Genomic DNA, 21,492 nt, shown 5'->3' with positions numbered 1-21,492 from the left:
AAACTTGTACCTTGATTTGGCTGCACAGATTGAACATAACTAGACATCAGCACTAGTAGTGTAGCTGCTAAATCGTCCAAATCCGGAAATATACGTTAGTGATCCAATTGTCCGTTGCAGAGGTACATGTATATGTTACATGTGGGTTGCATTTCGAATCCTGACAGTGGCAACTCAATCTTTCATACCGCCATTGTCGATTAAATTAGTTGTTACAAGGACGAAATCTGAAGACCATCTATGCTAGTTCCTAGCTGCCATTTTAATTTGTGTTGCTGGGCTGCCTATTTCTTCCTTTTTGAGCTAGTTTGTGTAGCCCCCAGTTCCAAAGGAACCTCAAACTGAAGATCTTAAGGATGTTGCTTAAGGAATATCAGTACGATTAGGGAAACACTAAGGGCCAGATGTAGGTCGGCGCAATCCTCGTGCTGTTCCTGTGGCCAGGAGCTTCTGTATCTTCATCTGCTGCTCTGATCGGTCTCTGACCTTTAATACACACAAGATGCATGTGCACTCGCATGGAAGCCCCGCCCCAAATCCGCCGATACGCAAATCCGCTAAATCCGCGGATTTTGCGGATCCACGATCCGTGAATACGCAAATCCGTGAATCGTGGATCCGCAAAATCCGCCCATACTTAGTGCCTATTCCTGGGAGTCTACTGTTTGCTATGGTTCGGCGAGAGTTCTCTTTGTAGTAGGCAAGCAGATTGTTTTTCATCTGAGAGAGCAGTATGTAAGCTGGTTTCTCTGACCAAAGGCAATTCCGGCTCCCGAATGACGCAGGGAGCCGGCTGGTACCGTGGTGGATTTGGGGCTCTCCCTACCATCTTGAACATTATATTTGAGCCTCGGTGGATGGGGTGTCCGGTGATTGTAAAAAATGAGTGATGTATGCTATTTTTTTTTTACGGTATATTTATTGTGCGCGCAAAGTGCAAATTTTGAAAGTTGTTCCAAAAGCGTACGTAAGCAAGAAAAATGATTTAAAAATAAATATTTTACAGATATCTATCAAGTTTAAGTGTTTTTATCTGTGTTGCTTGTAATAAGACCTTTTTGCTTTATTGGTACTTATAACTAAGTGCTTATGCATAGTCTAAATTTGTTGAGGAGCAGTGTTTTATACAGTGCTGAACTTTTGACCTCTGTTGACAGTTGACTTTTGCATGATCTGTTGGGGGTAGAGTGGAAAGTTATGTCAGTTGGAAAGGTTTGGAATGCTAAACCAATAGAAATGTGTGTTTTGTTTTGAATTAATATGTACAAGTTTTTAATTTGTTATTTATATGTATGTATGTGTAAAATGAGAGGGTAAATGTTCCGTTTGACGGTTCTGCTGCAAACACTGAACTAGAGAGATTCTGTATAAGAATATCCACTGTGTGAGTGGTATTCTTCCTAATCTACAAATAAGGTGAGTTGATAAGTTGTATGGGAATGTGTGCGGTACATCTTTGTACATTAAGGAACTATGGGGTATATCAAGACAGGCGATAATATTATTGCCGCTTTATGGGTAGAAAACTGCAGTTAAAGCGGCGATAATGTTATCGCCTGCCTTGATAATTTGCCCCTATATTCGTCCGTTGTTAATCGTTTTATAGTAGTCAATGTGTTTTGCTATAATGCGTGCTGTTATGTTTTTTTGTTTAATATGAGTTTGTGCTTCTCCGTACATTAAGGGATTATGGGCCATATTATCAATAAAGGGCGATATATTATCGCCGGTTTTATCGGCAGGAAACTGCCGGTAAAGCTGTGATAATCGTCTTGATAATATACCCTTGCGAATTCCCATAGAAGCTCAGGTTATGGTGTTAACCTGGGCTTCTATGGGAATTCACAAGGATATATTATCAAGACCATTATCGCCGCTTTAGTGGTAGTTTCCTGCCGATAAAAGCGGCTATAATGTATCACCCTTTACTGATAATATGGCACTGACGGGCATATTATCAAGGACAGGTGTTAAAATTATCGACTTTATATGGGCAGGAAACTGCCGATAAAACGGCGAAAATGGGCTTGATAATACACCCTTGTTAATTCCCATAGAAGCCCATGTTCTCGGGTTAACATGGGCTTCTATGGGAATTAACAAGGGTGTATTATCAAGCTCAGATGCGGCCCGTGGAGGGAGTTGCGGTGGGACAGGCGGGGCGGGGGAGGGGCAGGGTGGGGGTGATAAATATGGGAATCTGGATGATTGCAGGTAAGTAAATAATTAAATTAATAAAACGAATTTCGGGCCATATTATCAACAAAAGGCGATAGATTATCGCTGCTTTACTCGGCGTGAAACTGCCGATAAAGCGGCGATAATGGGCTTGATAATATACCCTTGTGAATTCCCATAGCAGACCAGGTTAACACCAGATCTTGGGCTGCTATGGGAATTTACAAGGGCCTATTATCAAGCCCATTATCGGCGCTTTATCGGCAGTTTCCTGCCGATAAAAGCGGCGATAATGTATCGCCTTTTGTTGATAATATGCCCCTTCATTCCATGCCCAGCATCGCATTATTTCGATGCAGGGCGCGCTACGAAATTTGGGGCATATTATCAAGGACCGGTTTTAAAATTATCGCCGTTTTATCGGCAGGAAACTGCCGATAAAACGGCGATAGTGGGCTCGATAATATGCCCTTGTTAATTCCCATAGAAGCCCATGTTCTCACCAGAACATGGGCTTCTATGAGAATTAACAAGGGCGTATTATCAAAACCCATTATCGTCATTTTATTGGCAGTTTCCTGCCGATAAAATGGCAAAAATGTTAACACCGGTCCTTGATAATATGCCCTTTCGTAATTATTAATAATTTAGTTGTTTACTTACCTGCAATCATACAGATTCCGTTGTTTATCACCCCCACCCTGCCCATCCCCCACCTCGCCTGCCTGCCCCATCGCAACCCCCTCCACGGGCCGCGGCTGATGAAGCCCATTATCGCCGTTTTATCAGCATTTTACTGCCGATAAAACGGCGATAATTTTAACACCGGTCCTTGATAATATGCCCCTATATTTGTTCCTTTTTTCAATAATTTTTAGCCTCTGTTTTTATACTTCCCTCTCTCTCCTCTTACTCCTTTCTCTCTCTCAGTACTACTGTCTTTTTCTTATATTGTACTCTGTGCTGATATTGTCGTACTTTGTGTTTATATTTTCTTGTCTCTCCTTTTATTCCTTCTGTCTCTTCATTTTCTTCTCTCTCTCTTCTTATTTCATTTTTTTCTTGATACTCCATGTTCCGTTTTCTTTCTTGTTTCTCTCCCTCCTACTAAGTTTCAAAAGCGGAAACAACGAAAGAAAGGTGTGTATTTGAAGAGAAGTCATCAACAAGATTTACATGAACAGCAATGTGTTAACAAAGAGAAAGAAAGTCCTGGTAAGATATGGAACACATTTTTGAGGAAAATATTAAAGACTAAGAGTAGTGTGCACAAACAGAAAAATGTTATTAGTGTATCAGCAATGAAATAGAAAAATACAAATAAAGAGAACATTCTTGGAAAATCAAGTGCAGGGAAAACTGTGTATAGTAAAAGGAGGAAAGACGATTTAATGGAAATTAGGAAAAAATGTTTTATAATAGATTTGTCTCAAATTTAATTAAAGAAATTAAGGTATGTAACAAAAAAATAGTATTTTATAAGAAGAAGAAAGGTATTGTAAAACGTAGTTCAGAAAGCTTTGGAATTTGAAAGAAAATTGTTAATTTTAGTAATCAATAGAATTAGATCACTAGATAAGTCAATCCATTTAATGAAGGCCAAAAGTAGGTGGAGAAGAGTAATTAACAGTAATTTTTGTCATAGTGTTTTTCACCATTTCAGGATGTTAGCAGTACAATATTCTGAAATGAGGAAATTAGTGAGAACATTGTTTTATGCAAAAAGTCCAGAACTAATGTTAAAAAAGTTGAACAGTGTTCTTTTGCGTGGATCTGTATCATATGTAACAAATGTTTGTGATGAAATTCAGATTAGTTACTTTGGTCCTCAGGAAGACAGTGCAGAAACTGAGACATTAATAGAAGAAAATGTGGAAGAGAATGTAGAACATTGCAGTGTAGAAAATTTTGAGCAAGAAATTATAAAGTTTAAGGTGATTTCAGGTTAAAGGCCAAATTATTCTTATATCTGTTGTCGACGAATTCATTATAAAAATCAGACCAGGAGTGTTGATTTCTTTTTAAAACAGTGAAAAGGGAAATTATAATGAGTGGAAGGATCTTGCAACTTATTTGTTGGTTGAGAATTGTTTTGATTTGGGTTCTGATCAGCGTAATTGTAAACATTGTTATAACAAATTAGATGAGAACAAAATGCCTGCTACAGTTGTGCATAATAATCTTGAGTTGGTAAATATTCCTTCTGAACTGATGGATTTAAATACCTATGAGTCTATTCTAATTCAATGTGTGCATCCATTTCAGGCTATTGTTCATATGGATTTGGATTTGGATATGGATTTGTAGAGCGCGTAGCTACCCTAGGGCGTCCCAGCGCTGTCAGTCAACCTATGGTTCCGGAGGGGAAAGAGTATTATGGGAAGAGCCATGTTTTTAGTAGCCTACGAAAGGCAAGTAGATTATATTTTCTTCGGATGGAGAGTGGAAGGGAGTTCAACAGTTTTGGGGCATTGTAGGAGAACAGTCGCCCCCCGGAACGGGCCTTTTGTATTCTGGGGATGCTGGCCAAGGAGAGGGAGTCTGATCTGAGTTGCCTGTTAGACTGATGGGGTTTGACAAGGGAGCTCAGAATCGGTGGACCTTTGCCAGGCATTATTTTGTGTGAAATGCAAAGAGTCCTAAAGGTGATTCTGTCCTTAATCGGAAGCCAATGCAGGCTTTTGAGGGCTGGTTTGGCTGAGCATCTAGATTTGGTCCCTGTTAGGAGTCTGGCGGCGGCGTTTTTGGGCGCATTGCAGTCTGTGAATGACCGATGCCGGGGCCCCTAGATAGAGGGCATTTCCGTAATCCAATCTGGAATTAACCAAGCCCTGCATGAGCAGTTTCCTGGATTGGAAGGGGATTAAGTGGAGGATCTTCCGCGCTGTTTGGATAAGGCCGAAGCAAGTGCCTGTGGTTTTTCTGGCCTGGGTTTTAAAATTAAGGTCTTAGTCCAACCAGATACCAAGGCTTTTGACCTCTGGTTTGGGGGTGGGAGGTGATCCCATGCAGCTTGGCCATCGGAGGGATAGGAGAAGTTTGTGTGGGTTTCCCAAGAGAAGGATCTCGGATTTCTCACCGTTCAATTTGAGGCGCGATTCGCACATCCAGTGGGCGATGTTCTCGAGACAACCTGCCAGGTTGTCTAGGCTTTTACTCGACTGGTTGATGGACACTACCAGTTGTGTATCATCAGCATACATAACTGTTTTTATGCCGAATGGGGTTTTATAATGTCTTCGAGAGGAGACATGTAGACGTTAAAAAGTGTGGGGCTCAGGGAGGAGCCCTGGGGGACCCCACACTGGAGCGGGAGAGCTTTGGACTTAACTGTGCCATCAGACACCTGAAAGGTTCTGCCTTCTAAGAAGGATTTGATCCAGGACAGGGCAGTGCCGGATACTCCTACCATGCTGAGTCGATGGATGAGGATAGCATGGTCTACCGTGTCGAAGGCGGCACTCAAATAGAGGAGGATCACTGCCACTGATCCTCCTGCATCTATGATGGTTCTTGCCTCTTGGACCACGGCTAGTAATGCGGTGTCTGTTCCCTGTCCTGGTCTGAACCCAGTCTGGGATGGGCGCAGGAGTTTGTTGGATTCCAGAAAGAGAGATAGTTGGTGGTTGACAATTCGCTCGGCCACTTTGATGATCGCCGGGAGGAGAGAGATGGATCTGAAATTGGATGGATCCGTGGGATCGAGGTCGGGTTTTTTAAGAAGTGCCCTGACTGTGGCTTTTTTCCAGTTGGTTGGGACAGTACCCAGTGTCAAGGAGGCGTTAATAGGGTTGGTGAAGGGAGAAGCAGCCATATTGGCGACCAGTTTTAGTTTGCTCATAGGAGCTGGATCAGATGGAGCCCCGCTCTTTACTGATTGAAGAGTGGTCAGGAAGAGTTCTGTGGTCACCTGCGAGAATGTTTGGAGGCATGGGGCCTTTGGACATGAGGGGGCGGTGACGGGGGGCAGTGAGGTGTTGGGAGGAGGGAGGGATTTGAGGATATTATAGATTTTTGTTGAGAAGAACTCAGCTAGCTGGTTGCATCTGGTGCCTGATGGGTCTGGTGTGGGCAGAGGGTCTGAGTTTTTGGTGAGAAGACGTACGATGCGGTAGGTTTCTTTGGCCGAGTTGGCTGCAGCTTGTATTTTTTGCTCGAATAAGGTTGCCTGGGTGTTTTTTATGCAAGTTTTGTATTGCTTCAAGGCAAACCTGTAATTGTTTTTGCTTTCAGTGGCCCAGTCCTTTCTCCAAAGGCGCTCGAGCTTTTTGCAACTTTTTCCTAAGTTCGCGTAGTTCTTGAGTATACCAGGGCGACTTAGGAGTTCTCTTTCTACTAGGGAAGTGTTCAGACAGAAGTTGAAGCTTAAAGGGAAATAAAAAGTGGTCTGACCAGGGGACAGGGAGGGGGTTGTTCACTACTAGACTTGTGAGGTTAGTAAAAATGAGGTCCAACAGGTGGCCCTTGGAGTGGGTGGGCTGGTTGCCTTTCAAGTGGAGGTTAAGGGAGGCTAGGTCTTATTTAAGGTCTTCGGCGGTTTTGTTTGTTAGGTCGTTGAAATGGAGGTTTAGGTCTCCTAAGATCGGGAAGTTAGGAGACAAGCAAGCGAGAGAGAAGGTGGTTTCCATAAGGGAATTGCAAAAAAGTTGCTGCTGTCCTGGGGGACGATAGACTAGTATCCCTGAGAGGGTTGTGGATGGGGGTAGGTGGATAGAAAACAGAGCATTTTCGCAGTCCTGAATTGGGCTGTCCTTGAAGTGACAGGACAGATAATCCCGATAGATGATTGCTATTCCACCTCCAGTCCCGGAGGATCTGTCTTGATGCTTGATGAGGAAGCCCAAGGGTAGTGTTTGGACTATGTCCGGGTCTGAGTTGGAATTGATCCATGTCTCGGTGAGAAAGAGAATGTCGATCTCGGAGTCTTGCAGAAGCATGTTAATTTCTGCTTGGTGTTTCGGGAGGGATCTGCAGTTGAGCAGGGCCATCCTGATCCAGCGTGGTTTCGGAGGGAGTCGTGGTTTAAGCCTAAATGGACAGTTTGAACAGCAGGAGTGTCCATCCTTTAGAGGGATGATGCAGCGGCAGGGAGCGGAGGTAGCGTCCCTGAGATTGAGGAGGGTTTCCTGGGTATAGATCAGAGGTGGAGATGTGACTGGGGCAGGGGTCCTGGGCCTCGGGCCCGGTCTGGCGCGGACGGGCGCGGATGGGCGCAGACGGGCTTACCTTAGGCGCGCCTTCGGCGCGCAAACGGCGCTCCCGCTGCGCTTCCGGCAGAGGCACATGATTTATGCGGAGGGAGGGGTTGGAGTGGAGTGGGCATGGCCTAAAAAAGGGGCGTGGCCTCTGTCCTCGCCGGTAATGGCGTCAGGAGGTGTGTTGGAGCAGGCTTCGCGGCAATGCTAGGATCCGCTGTGCGGGCCGATCAGGGGCGAGCAAGTGCCCTGAGGTGGTATCACAAGCGGGTGAGTTAAAAAACACAAGTTATTAGTGACAATCAATTTTTAAAATTTACACAAATAGCACTCCCGGCTTCCGCCTCAGGAGATAGGTCGATTCTAGTTTGCGGTGCTTGTCTATCAGCGTCTTTATACCTGGCGGCAGTGGCCGTGGCCTAAAAAAGGGGCGTGGCCTCTGTCCTCGCCGGTAATGGCGTCAGGAGGTGTGTTGGAGCAGGCTTCGCGGCAGCGCTAGGATCTGCTGCGCGGGCCGATCAGGGGCGAGCAAGTGCCCTGAGGTAGTATCACAAGTGGGTGAGTTAAAAAACACAAGTTATTAGTGACAATCAATTTTAAAAATTTACACAAATAGCACTCCCGGCTTCCGCCTCAGGAGATAGGTCGATTCTAGTTTGTGGCGCTTGTCTATCAGCGTCTTTATACCTGGCGGCAGTGGGCGGGCCTAAAAAAGGAGCGTGGCCTCTGTCCTCGCCGGTAATGGCGTCAGGAGGTGTGTTGGAGCAGGCTTCGTGGCAGCGCTAGGATCCGCTGCACGGGCCGATCAGGGGCGAGCAAGTGCCCTGAGGTGGTATCACAAGCGGGTGAGTTAAAAAACACAAGTTATTAGTGACAATCAATTTTTAAAATTTACACAAATAGCACTCCCGGCTTCCGCCTCAGGAGATAGGTCGATTCTAGTTTGTGGTGCTTGTCTATCAGCGTCTTTATACCTGGTGGCAGTGGGCGTGGCCTAAAAAGGGGCGTGGCCTCTGTCCTCGCCGGTAATGGCTTCAGGAGGTGTGTTGGAGCAGGCTTCGCGGCAGCGCTAGGATCCGCCTAAGACAGGAAAATTGCCTCCTTCAGATTTACAGAGAGGATTAAAGGGAAGAGTTGTATATTTGCATCTAGATGTAAAGAAAAATATTGAAACTATTGGTGTAGAAAATGTAGAGGATGAACCTCTAGTTATTCTTGTTAATGGCGTTCCTACTAAGAGTAAGAAAATCTGGTAAGCATTAGTGGATGTTAGGAAAGTGAAAAAGAGAACGTTGTATCTGGTAAAAAATAATCAATATTACAAAAATGTGTATGTGGGAGAAGAAGAAATAACTGTACAAGAAGATAGTGACTTGCCATCTGGACAAATTGAAAAAGTGGATGTGTCCAAAACTGAAGAAATCTACGAACATTACAGTGTTCATCCATTGCATTCCAAAGAAATGATGGGGAATGCTATAGAGTTATTCTAAATGAAAGAAGCAAAAGGAAGTCCCATTAGTGTATGGGAAAAAAGCTAGGAAGCTCGTTGTTTCCCTCAGTTGTTTCCTACAGGAAAAGGAGGACGATATGATGAACGACCTGTGCAGATTCCTGCATCTCAATAACGGACATCAAGATTATATGCAGAAGATCCAAGATTTCGACAATGTATTCCATATTTGTTTCATCTTTTAATTGAGAGTGATTTGTCTGGACTTTCTTATGCAGTAAACCATATATTGAAAACAGGTATACATCTGCAAAATGTTTCGGCAAAGGAATTTATGGATAAAGTACAGCAGAAAGATAATGTTTTGGAATCTCAGCTGATTAATCTGATGGCATGTCAGCGTGGCACTAATGAGTACTGGTACCGTCGTCACTGAGAACTCAAATGTATGCTACGGAACTTAGGAACTCCTACATGGTTCCTTACTCTAAACTGTGCTGAATATGCTTGGGATGATTTACTTCAATTTCTTCGAGAGGCAAATCCAAATATACTAAATATCGAATACAAGATACCTGGAGAATTGTGCTCTTTGGATCCTGTTAATTACTGCATGTATTTCAATCATAGATTTGAAGCTATGATGTCTTTTATCACCAATAAAAAAAATCGTCCTCTTGGAGAGGTTCTGGATTTCTTTTGGAGAAGGAAGTATCAAGCGAGAGGTGCTCCTCACATACATATGCTATTATGGATCAAAAATGCTTCCAAATTTGGAACAGACTCAGATGATACTGTGTTGTCTTTTATTGAATAATATGCTACATGTGATGTACCCAAAAGTACACAAGATAAGGACTTAAGACAACAAGTCTTACGATTCCAAAGCCATCGTTGTGGGACATACTGTTGCCGAAAGTACAAATCTAAGGACAAATTCTACAACAAATGCCGTTTTGCATTTCCACGACCTGTAATATCGAAAGGAAGAGTGAACAGTTTTATGTCATCTTTGCGACAAACTATCACAAGAAAGTCTCCAAAAAATACCTACAACGTAAGAAGAAATATAGAGTCAAAATACATAAATGACTATAACTCAGTCATTTGTCCATGTTGAATGCTAATATGGATATTCAATATGTTGCAGACAATTCCATTGCTGTTGCTCGATATGTGACATCGTACAAAACAAAGTCAGAAAAGCTGGAATTGAAGGAAATGTGGGAAGAGATTTCCCATGAGAAAAGTCTAAGTAAGAAATTATACAGTTACAGTTTGAAGATGTTATCTCATAGAGAAATTGGAGCGTATGAAAGCTCGGATCGCTTATCATCTGCAAGTCTGTACTCCAAATCTAGAAGAATTATTTGGGTGAGTATAGGTCTTGCGGCAACACGAAACAGAGTACTTGAATCTGTACAGGAAATTGAATATTTAGCTGAAAAAGAGCCAGAAAGTACAGATATTGTGAAAACAAATATGTTGGATACATATTATGCAAATAGAAGTCATGATCTTGAGAACATTTGTCTCAATGAAGTGCTGCAAAACTATATTTTTTTAACGGAATATTACAGAAAACATCAATAATGGTACATATGCTGTGATTGGTTCTGAAGGATGTCTGGTGAAAGAAAAAAAAGGACATTTGATTAAGTATGGGCGAAATTTGCGAATTCGCGTTCTGCGAATTCGCGCGAAATCGAATTCGCAATCCACAAAATCCGCGAAGTCGTGCAAATTTGCGGATTTTTGGGTTTTTGCGTGTTTGCGGGGTTTTTTGCGTGTTCGCGGGGTTTTTTGCGTGTTCGCGGGCCGCTTGCAGGGCGAAGTTACCAATGCGGTTGTGTTTGGCTACAGCACCGTGCGGTCGTGTATGGGCACAGCACCCTCTGGTTGACCACTGCCACCCTCTGGTTCATTACTGCCACCCTCTGGTTCACCACTGCCACCCTCTGGTTCACCCCTGCAACCCTCTGGTTCACCCCTGCCACCCTCTGGTTCACCACTGCCACCCTCCGGTTCAGCACTGCCACTCTCTGGTTCACCCCTGCCACCCTCAGGTTCAGCACTGTCACCCTCTGGTTCACCACTGCCACCCTCTGGTTCATGAATGCCACCCTCTGGTTCATCACAGCACCTCTGTTTCACCACTACCATCCTCTGGTTAACCACTGTCACCCTCTTGTTTAGCACTGCCACACTCTGGTTCACCACTGCCACCCTCTGGTTCACCCCTGCCACCCTCTGGTTCACCACTGCTACCCTCTGGTTCATCACAGCACCCTCTGGTTCACCCCTGCCACCTTCTGGTTCAGCACTGTCACTCTCTGGTTCACCACTGCCACCCTCTGGTTCATGACTGCCACCCTCTGATTCTTCACAGCACCTCTGGTTCACCACTGCCACCCTCTGGTTTACCACTGTCACCCTCTGGTTCAGCACTGCCACCCTCTGGTTCACCACTGCCACTCTCTGGTTCACCCATGCCACCCTCTGGTTCACCACTGCCACCCTCTGGTTCACCCCTGCCACCATCTGGTTCATCACTGCCACCCTCTGGTTCACCCCTGCCACCCTCTGGTTCACCCATGCCAACCTCTGGTTCAGCACTGCCATCCTCTGGTTCAGCACTGTCACCCTCTGGTTCACCCCTGCCACCCTCTGGTTCATCACTGTCACCCTCTGGTTCACCACTGCCACCCTCTACCGAGACCTTTTGTGAAGCAGCGGCAGCACAAAAGATGTGCCATGGTGCTGGGTATTAACAACATGACGCATCTGAGAGATGCGTCACGTTGTAAAGCCCTGCGCCATCAGGAGGCGTTCCGGCGCAGGCGTTCCGGCGCACTCCTAAAAGTGGCTGAGTGAAATCTACAAGATTTCACTCAGTCACTTTTATTCCAATGCTGCGTCAAAACCCTGCGCCTGCTTGAAGCAGGCGCAAGGCTTGATGCAGCATTGGGTAGATAGGGCCCCCCAGAGCATTGCTGGAGCTGCGTCGCAAGCGCGACACAGCTCCAGCAATGCGCTGCTTTTATGGCACAGATGCGTGACGCATCTGTGCCGTTTTTGCCACATGGTGCACCGCATTGTAAATGCGGCGCACCATGGGTGGCGGAGCTGCGGTGCACAATAACTGGCGCATCCCTGGGGATGCGCCAGTTATTGTAAATCTGCCCCTATACATTTAGCCAACGAGGGAGCACTTACTGATTAGACAGTAGAAAGTACTCCAGTTGAGTAGAGGTATTGCACAAAAAGGTGGCATCTTCGTGGACAAACACGCAGGGCGGGATTCATTCTGCCCCCTGTTAGACTTGTTTTTTGTGCCCTTCTGCCCTCTGTTAGACTCGTTTTTCCCTTGTTTTTCTGCCCTTCTGTCCACTGTTAGACTCGTTTTTTGTGCCCTTGTGCCCTCTGTTAGACTCATTTTTCCCTTGTTTTTCTGCCCTTCTGCCCTCTGTTAGACTCGGTTTTTGTGCCCTTCTGCCCTCTGTTATTCCCTTGTTTTTGTGCCCTTCTGCCCTCTGTTAGACTCGTTTTTTGTGCCCTTCTGCCCTCTGTTAGACTAGTTTTTGTGCCTTTCTACCCCGTTAGACTCGTTTTTTGTGCCCTTCTGCCCTCTGTTAGACTCGTTTTTCCCTTGTTTTTCTGCCCTTCTGTCCTCTGTTAGACTGGTTTTTTGTGCCCTTCTGCCCTCTGATAGACTCGTTTTTCCCTTGTTTTTCTGCCCTTCTGCTCTTTGTTAGACTGCTTTTTGTGCCTTTCTGCCCTCTGCATCACCACATCATCACTCAGCATTACCCCAGCATCACTCAGCACCACCACATTATCACTCAGCACCACCACATTATCACTCAGCACCACCACAGCACCACTCAGCACCACCACAGCATCACTCAGCACCACCACAGCATCACTCAGCACCACAAAAGCACCACTCAGCACCACCACAGCACCACTCAGTGCCACCACAGCATCACTCAGCACCACCACAGCATCACCCAGCACCACCACATTATCACTCAGCACCACCACAGCACCACTCAGTACCACCACAGCATCACTCAGCACTACCACAGCATCACTCAGCACCACCACAGCACCACTCAGCACCACCACAGCATCACTCAGCACCACCACAGCACCACTCAGCACCACCACAGCACCACTCAGCACCACCACATTATCACTCAGCACCACCACAGCATCACTCAGCGCCACCACATTATCACTCAGCACCACCACAGCACCACTCAGCACCACCACAGCATCACTCAGCACCACCACAGCATCACTCAGCACCATCACAGCACCAATCAGCACCACCACAGCACCACTCAGCGCCACCACAGCATCACTCAGCACCACCACATTATCACTCAGCACCACCACAGCACCACTCAGCACCACCACAGCATCACTCAGCAACACCACAGCACCACTCAGCACCACCCCAGCATCACTCAGCACCATCCCAGTATCACTCAGCACCACCACAGCACCACTCTGCATCACCACAGCACCACTCAGCACCACCACAGCACCACTCAGCGCCACCCCAGCCTCAATCTGCGCAACCATTCAACAACAACTGGTTCAAATATTGGAGAAGTGTGGCTCAGGGGTTAGAGGCGGCAGACCCGGAAGCTGAGATCCGTCCTGGACCAGGGTTCAATTCCCCGCCTCGGCCGGTCTTGGGCTAAAAATTCCACGGACTCGATAATTCTCGCCCCGGTGCCTCCTCGACTCACGGGTTCACACTCTGCGACTCTGGGCAATAGCTTGCTTAATCTCCACAACGGCCCCTCGCGGCGGGATGCCTGACTTTCACCTTGTGGACACCCTTCCGGGGTTTCTCACAGGGGAATACCAGGACGGGTTCCCTATGCAAGCGCCAGGATGCCCTTTGGGTGACAGGTTTGCGCTATATAAGTACACCTACATTTACAATATGTTCTCTCAATGTTTCAAACTTTATTACAAATGTCACAACAAGATGTTAATATTTCACTTCTGTTCTTGGATTTTCGTCACAATAAAATACACTGAACATATTCTTCACAAAAGTTATTTACAAAAGTTTAAGCTATTGCCATTATAAATTAAAATCACTTTTATTTAAGTATTAATTATTTAAAAAAATTAAAAGCCATTGTAATTTGTAATATCAATACAGCTAAGTCACGTAAATACAAAACATGTTGCATTACAAATGTGTAATATCCTGTTATTCCCAATGTGATGCCTTTCTACCATCTATGGAATGTTCATAATTGCAGCAGTCAGAATGTTAGTACTCTGCCTAGATAGTGACAGTTGGATGGGCTGAGCACCTGGTTAGATGCTCCTGGTGGGGTGTCCCCTAGGTCCCTTAAGTCTCCTGTTGAGCTTGTACCTGACTTAACCTATCTGCTCAATAAAACTACATGAAAACTACCTTCAAGCGTGGACCTAATTACTACATTATTTTGGCGACGATCCTGAAAGAACCTACAAACAAATTACTACAAGCAAGTTACAAGATACTACAAACAAAATACAAGAACAAATTATACTGAATTTCATTCAAGACACCCCAACTGGCACCGAGACCCCACCAGTGACCTGCCATCAGTCGCCCACAACAGTCTGCCAGTTGTACAAGCGTCTGGTGAGTCAAATTTCTGACCGTAGTCTATCTAGCCAAAACCTCGAACCTACAACCTGAGCGTTTATTACTGTTATGCCTGCTGTCACCTTGCTTATGTCTGCTAAAAGTCTTCCAGCATTACTCTTCCCTAAAGATTGAAGAATGTTTTGTTGAGTCTAGCCTTCACACAGTGTGAGAAGCATCAAATGTCAGCAGTAACAGGCAAGTTATATAAAAAGTGCTCAATTGGCTGCATCATAGACAAAAACTCTGAAAGTATCTATTAACCTAAAAACGACGAAACTTTTTACCGGCACATTAATACAACACTGCTTCAACTTGAGCCTGCGTGTCTCCCAGTGTCAAGACATCTACACCTTTGGAGAGGGTGTATTATTTCGTGAATTGTGCATCGTATACACAAGTCTAGGAGCGGGATCTGTTTGATGAACAGTGAAAGTATGTGGAACCTAGGCAGTCTCGGCGTCGGTCTCCCAAGTTTTACCTTGCCTTGATTATTAACTTACCACCCTGTATTCCGATGTCCGTTAGTTGACAGTTGGACTGCTGCGATCTTCTCTCCTCTCAATCTAACACCCATCTGATGACGTCCATAGAATACTTCGGAGAGTTGGTGAAGCGAAGTTCTCTTCGTATCCTGTGACGTCTGTGACGCCGTTCTTGTGAGACACGTCACTCACGCTTCTCACGCTGCTACGACCAACGTGGCAGCCATCTTGTGGATGTTTAGGTCGTCATAACAACAACATACTCGTAGTATTTACAGTCTACGCGTGAATCAAAAGACGTTTGCTTTTCTTTCGGTGATATACACACCAGTGTATATTTAAATCTCTGAACTTTCTTCATAAGTACTAACCATGAAGTTTCACATAAATGATGCGAGGAACAATGGAGTAGAAGAGTCTTCACTCATAGAAACAATTACTTTATACTCGACTGACCAAAGTCCATGACGACTTCTGGATACTCATCTGCGTCGACAAAGAACAGTATACAGAGAACCCGGGTGAGAAATCGCTCACCGGAGCTAATGTTGTTTATTCATTTATTTATGTTACAAAATTTGTTACAGGCATGTTTTAGTTTTATAGTACACAATATACAGGTTACTCATTATATTCTGAGTTCCTGTTCTCTTTTATTTGAGATAAATTAAAATTTCTAACCATTTATTGTAAGTACCTATCAAAAGTAATGTGCCTTTTGACAGTATTTTATTTCTTATCTATTATCATTCTGGTTGGTGATATGTCTTTTGTAATACTCACTGCCATTAGCTGCCTGTGTTTGTGGTATTTAGATGAGATGTCACATTTTAAGTATTATTTAGGCACGTTTAGAGGTGTGTGGGAGCTAGTCTCTTTATCCAAGTTTGTCTTCGGTGTTGGGTGGTCCGCACACTCTTTCACTGATCCCTCTCTTTTTGTGCCTGATATTTGTTGATTATACATTTCACAGAGTGTTTTTTTTTCTTCTTGGCAGTAATTTTGTTGTTGCAGTGACTTAATTTTCATTACACTTTAATTGGTATCCAACCTTTATATTATTACAGCTGTGTGTTTTCTTTACAAAATCTAGCTGTATTTGCTTAGGGTTTCAGTCCCTTTTAATTTTCAGTACTGCTTGACAGTTTTCGATATACAGACTCTTTCTGTGTTACATAGGGTTTTAGTCCCTTTAGTTTTCTGTTGTACACATCATTAGTCCATACACAGTTTCCACTGGATTTAGTTTGTCTGTAATTTATATAGGGTTATACACCCTTTAGTTTATAACAGTGCACATCTAGTGTCTATACACAGATTACTACAACATTTTGATTCTCTGTGTTTTGTAAAGGATTATAGTCCTTTAGTTTCTAACAGCACTACATTAGTCCACACATGGACCTCATATAGATTTTGTAGGTGCTTATTTTGATAGAATTAATTGAAAAGTTTAAAGTTTTTTTTACTTTTCTTGTTTTAAATTCTACTCATTTCTGCTGTGTGTTTTCACAGTTTTGTGTCTTGATACTTGCAACGCTTGTAAGTTCTGTTCATATTCTCATGCACTGTGCAAATGAGATTTTGTGTTATTATCATATTTAGCTTGAGTTTAGTTCTATTTAAGTGCTTTCATGCACTTATTGCTAAATATGTTCCGTTTTAGCATATTTTGAAAAATTTCTCTTACACTATTACCTTTACATTACTGATTTGCATTTTGTTTAAGGTCAATGGTGTTTTGATGAGGTTTCTTCCTATTTGTTCCTCATCTTCTTTTCTGCTATAAATTTTTTTTTTACTTTTCTATGTCCTGTAATTTCAATTTTCTTTCATTCTCCATTCATTCCTGTTCTGGCCAGTAGGTGTGCGTTGGAGTTATTTTTCATATTTCTTCTATTCTTTTCTTTTCTGCTGTGTAAGAAGAGAGGATGGTTGGTATAGTTAAATTCTTATTTCTTGTGTATTTCTTTATTTCGCTTGTTGCTTTCTTCTTGATGTTTTACTTCTGACGGGTGTTCCTCTTTCGCTAGTTCTTTCCTTCTTGTGCTCACTTTTCTTGTTTTCATTTCTCTGTTTCTTATATGCTGTTTCTAACTTTTATATTCTGTATAAGAAAAGGGGATATGTAATATCCTGTTATTCCCAATGTGATGCCTTTCTACCATCTATGGAATGTTCATAAGTGCAGCAGTCAGAATGTTAGTACTCTGCCTAGATAGTGACAGTTGGATGGGCTGAGCACCTGGTTAGATGCTCCTGGTGGGGTCTCCCCTAGGTCCCTTAAGTCTCCTGTTGAGCTTGTACCTGACTTAACCTATCTCCTCAATAAAACTACATGAAAACTACCTTCAAGCGTGGACCTAATTACTACAAAATGCTATAGGTGTCACATTTGCGAAAGTTATAACTATTGGCATTGTAAATGAAAAAGCTAATAATTGAGCTATTTTCAAAACCAACACATAAATAAAAATTTTTTTTATTTACAAGACCAATAGCTCAAACGTTCTTAATGCGAGACCTATTGCATTGCAAATGCTTGTTTTTATATCTGTCAGGGCTTCCTGTTGAGGTTTAATTTTCGTGACAGGCGCCTGATTGCCTACTTGTAACTATTCTCTGACCCTGCTTCAAGTGTCAGAGCAGGGTCAGAGAATAGTTGCAAGTAGGTAACAAGGCGCCAGGAAGCACTTACAGGTTTACAGCAGCAGGTGCCCAAGTTGAAGTTAATTTCTTTGTAACCCTTTTGTAAAAGGTTATAAAAAATTAGCTTCAACTTTTGCACCTGCTGCTGTAACCCTGTAATTGCTTGGCTGAAAATTCGTCCCAGCAGATTCGCGGATTTTACAGTGATTTCGCGAGATTCGCGGATCGCGAAATTGCGGAAAATCTGCAATTTCAGCAAGCGGAACGAATTTTCAGCCCATGCTTACATTTGATTAATCACTGTAAACTAAGTTGCGAAACACGTGACAAAAGGGAATTTTACTATTTAGCTCTTTTGCAACTTTTCAAGCCATGGCGTTCAGAATTGGAATTACTTGGGGATTTTGAGAGCTATGAAGATTCCTTCAATGCAACTAAAGATACTATAGAATGTCGTGTTTTTGCTAATTATGTGAAAATGTTGACGAAATTGAGCAAGAAGCTACAATTGCAGCTGAGATTGCTAGAGATAGTTCTCAAGAGAGTCAAACTTCTGCTCCGTTGAGTCAGGATCCAGTAGGAGAACCAATTGTTCAAAATGAAGCAGCAACTGCTATGGAAGAAGTGGAAACAGCAATGTATCAAGCTCAAGAAGATGTAATAAACTTAGGAAACTTGGAAGAACAACTAAATCTTGAGCTGAAAGAAATATATGAGCAAGTGAGAGAACAGATTTAGCATGGATTACTTCATGAGAAGAAAGAGTGCTCTTGCTCATCATTTGAACCTATCCAAATGTATGTGAGTGGACAAGCTGGAACAGGCAAAGGTTTTTTAATTAAAGTAATCACAACTTTTCTACAGAAAACAACTGAGTCGCATTTGTCTTGTGTTGTCACTGCTGCAACTGGATTAGCAGCCCACAATATTAAAGGAATTACATTACATCGTTTATTAATGCTACCAGTAGAGCATGAAAACAAATTAGAATACCACAAGCTATCTGTAGAAGCTTCTTGTGAAGTTTCAAGAGTGTTGAGGAAAATGAAACCTCTCATTATTGATGAGGTAAGCATGGTATCAAACTTAATGCTTGCCTTTGTGCATTTAAGAATGCAGCAAATTCTTAAAACAGAGAATGACGTATTATTAGGAGGAAAACACGTCATAGTTTTTGGAGATCTTCTACAACTTACTCCTGTTAAAGGACAACCAGTATTTAAAACACTGGTGTTTGAAGATACTAGAAAGTCTTTGGGGAGCATTGGAAATGTAAACATTTGGCCATATTTGCAGTATAAGGAACTTATTACGAATAGGCGACAGGCAAAAGATGCTGATTATGGAACTATTCTTCAAGATATAAGAATTGGAAAAATGAGTGAACATGGCAATCAAGCTTTACAGAGACGATTATTTTCTAATTTGTTTCCAAATGAAAATATTGTCCCTGAGAAAATATACATGAGAATTGCAGAAAACAAATCCGTAATCTGCTTAATGACAACACTGCGTGAATGTGCTATATTCAATGAAGAAATGTTAACCTCATCGCTGCTTGAGAGCTGTGCTGGACAGCAATGAAAACGGGTGTGGTCATGACGAGCTCAGCTCATCATGAGCACCTTAGAGGAGCTCAGCTCGTTATGAGCATGGAAGGGGTTAAAGTTGGAAAATTAAGAAATTATAAAATTGGAAGCAATTGATAAAATAGAACATGAAGGAATCACTATTATTTTGAGTGAAAAGTTGAGGAGGAAATTGGATTCTTTAGAGAAATCGATAAGTAAAACTGCTGGTTTAGAAAATAATTTGTATGTATGTGTTAACTGTAGGGTAATTTTACAACGTAATTTGAATGGGAAAAAAGGTTTAGTAAATAGAGCAATGGGTAAAATTGTTGATTTTGTTAATTATGTAAATAGAGGTGGGATAGAATTTTTGAAAATCAAACTTGATGAAATTGCTGAAGTAGAACAACTTAGTCGTTGTGCATCTCGATTTCTGCTTGTAAAAGATTTGTATGTCTGCAGAAAACAGTTTCCTGTTTCTTTGCCATATGCGGTGACCATTCATAAATTTCAAGGTTTAAGTGTAGATAGTGCTTTAGTGAATATTGGAAGTACCGTGTTTAAAGAAGGTATGGCATATGTTGCTTTGTCTCGAATCAGAACTTTATCTGGATTGTACTTGATTGATTTTGATGAGACAAAGGTTTGTGCAGATGTAAATTGTGTGAAAGAGTATAATAGGTTAAGAAGAGAATATGCACCCAATTTAGGTCAATATCCAGTATTTGAAAAGCGTGTGGTATGTAGAAGAAGAAGATTTGAGAATATCCGTAGTGAAACTGTAGAGAAATAAAAAAAAACGAGATGAAGTTGCGCCTGCAAGCAAAAAGAGAAAGGAAAGTGTTGAAGAGAATGTTGGTTATCGGTTTGAAAATAGTTATGGTGTCAACTGCTATGCTAATGTGGTTGTTAATGTTGTTTTTTTTCTTGAAAGTTTGTAACAGCAATTTGTAGAAAATCGGGACAAAAGATTCTGTTCATTGTTGAATTCTGTTTATGAGAAATGTAGTAGTGATAAAAGTAAAATACAAACTGTTTGTGATATTCGAAATGTTTTCGACATATGTTCTGGTTGTACTCAATTTACGCAGAATATTCAGCAAGATTGTCGGGAATTTTTAATGTTTGTGCTTGGTGTACTGGAAGATGAAGGTATAGATGTTAAAAACCTTTTTGGCCTTTCTTATAAATGGCAACATGACTGTCAAAATTGTTTGTTTACATGTAGCACTAAGATAGACACTGAAAGATTCATATATTTGACTTTACCTGACTGTAATTAGTGTCTTTTAACAATCTAATTAGAGGAGCAAGTCAAAACATGGAGTTTAGCCAATGTAAATCAGAAATGTCATCAACATTACTTGTACAATGATATGGACAGTATTTTATTCTAATGCTGCAACATTGTAGAGCTGATGGAAGGAAATTGGATACTTTAATGAAAAATGTTGTAGCTGGTCAATGTTCAATATCAGGAAGAACTTTTGTAGCTGTTACAATTATTTTTCATGATGGACCTTCTACCACATCTGGACATTACATTGTTTATTTAAAATGTCTGAAAGGTTGGATACATTGTAATGATAGTCAATTAGTTTTTAAGCAACGTTTTCCCAAAGAGTTAACAAATTCTTACCTAATATATTTAAAGGCAACATTTTAAGATAAAAATGTGTCCTTTAGGATTACTGCTGTTAAGGTAGATTAGTCTGGTGTTGTAGAGTATTTTATAAGTGAGGGTGAGGAGCTTGAAGGTAATCCTCGTGTTGATATTGAGGCAGTGTAGGTGTATCAGGTGGTGAGTGATGTGGCAGCAGCAGGGAACATTCATTATCACTCATGTGGAGGTCTTTTGGATTTGTTGTAGTTGTTGTAGGTGTTTGGCTGGAATTCCTGCGTAGAGTGTTTTGCCACAGTGTAGTCTGCTGCTGATGAGGGCATGTGTCACTGTTCTTCTTCTTTTGGGTAGGATCCACTTGTAAATGTTGCAGAGCATGTAGAGGGTGTTATAGCAGTACGAGGAGACAGTGTAGACTTGGTTACACATGGAGAGGGAGGAGTTGAGGTTGAATCCTAGGTTGGTAGGTGTTGGTACTGTTCACAGTGTAGTCAGGTAGCAGGAGTTGTCCGAGGCTGAGGGGGTGGGTCTGAGGATGAGTACCTTGATCTTGTGTGAGTTTATGTTTACAGTGCTGCTCTTTATGTAGTTGGTGACGTCTTTCATTGTGTCGTGGAGTTTGCTTTTGGTGGTATGTGGCTTCTTGGTGAGGAAGAGGATGAGCTCGGTGTTGTCGAT

Source organism: Lissotriton helveticus, chromosome 3_2 (genome assembly GCF_964261635.1).
Source record: "Lissotriton helveticus chromosome 3_2, aLisHel1.1, whole genome shotgun sequence".
Classification (NCBI taxonomy): Eukaryota; Metazoa; Chordata; class Amphibia; order Caudata; family Salamandridae; genus Lissotriton; species Lissotriton helveticus.
Note: the sequence above shows the minus strand (reverse complement) of the source record.